The following is a 1,014-nucleotide window of genomic DNA, read 5'->3' as shown; positions in this document are numbered from 1 at the left end:
TTCTTTCTTCCTTCCTTCCTTCCTTCCTTCCTTCCTTCCTTTCTTTCTTTCTTTCTTTCTTTCTTTCTTTCTTTCTTTCTTTCTTTCTTTCTTTCTTTCTTTCTTTCTTTCTTTCTTTCTTTCTTCCTACTATTGAATGATTAGCATTATTCTTAAAGGCAACCTGAATGGGTATCAATATACCTAACACTTCAAACTCTTGTAGGAGTTATACTTCTTACATGTATCAAAACTCATACTGAACAATGAATCCTGGGTTTCAAGGAGGATTTATGTTTTGCACCTGTCTTTGTTACAAATTAAACAGTGACAAACAAGAACTAACCTAAGACCAATTTTTGATAGAGTGGGAATTTAGATTTTACCTCAGCAGATAGAAGAGGATATAGGCATAAATATTTTTGAAGAACAATCTTATCTATCTTACTTATTTTTGAACAACAGACACCTATGTGGTATCAAATAGGGCTGCCAAATTTGATAGGTAAATAAAAATGCATGGCATCCAGCTTGCTGTGGTTGGGATCTGAAAAGTCCTCAAAAACCTGTGTGTCCACATGGCATTATTGGGAGGTGGTAGAACCTGCAAGAGGTAGAGTGTAGGATGTCTATCTGGGAATGTCCTTGAGGAGGATAATGAGAATCCAGCCTGTTACTCTGCTTCCTGACCCCGATTAGTTGAACCTTTTTCTCACTATGTGTTCCTTGCCATGCCATGATCTACTGTCTTACTACAGGGCCAAATGCAATAGGTCTATCTGCCCATAGACTAGAGCTTCCAAAACAGCGTGCCGAAATCTTTCCTCTTTATAATTGGAGTATCTCTGGTATTTTACTGTATTAACAGAACGTTGACTAACACACAATAAATTTGAATTGCAGATCAATGGCAACTATTTTTAGTATAAGTATATTCTAAATATTGCATAGGGCATTTTTTATAGTTTAAAAGACCCCTGTTTTATTTTGGTTCTCTGGAATTTAACTCAGTATCCTGCACTTTATTTGCAATCC

General features: G+C 36.0%; 1 pseudogene; it reads right to left on the bottom strand.

Moving 5' to 3' along the window:
- Positions 1-207: 207 nt before the first annotated feature.
- LOC138835276 (small nucleolar RNA SNORA40) lies at positions 208-322 on the bottom strand (annotated as a pseudogene).
- Positions 323-1,014: the final 692 nt, after the last annotated feature.

This window comes from Dipodomys merriami, unplaced genomic scaffold (assembly GCF_024711535.1).
Source record: "Dipodomys merriami isolate MVZ:Mamm:240054 unplaced genomic scaffold, mDipMer1.0.p SCAF_1, whole genome shotgun sequence".
NCBI classification, from domain to species: domain Eukaryota; kingdom Metazoa; phylum Chordata; class Mammalia; order Rodentia; family Heteromyidae; genus Dipodomys; species Dipodomys merriami.
The sequence above is the reverse complement of the archived record's forward strand: the minus strand, read 5'-3'. Positions and strand labels throughout refer to the sequence as shown.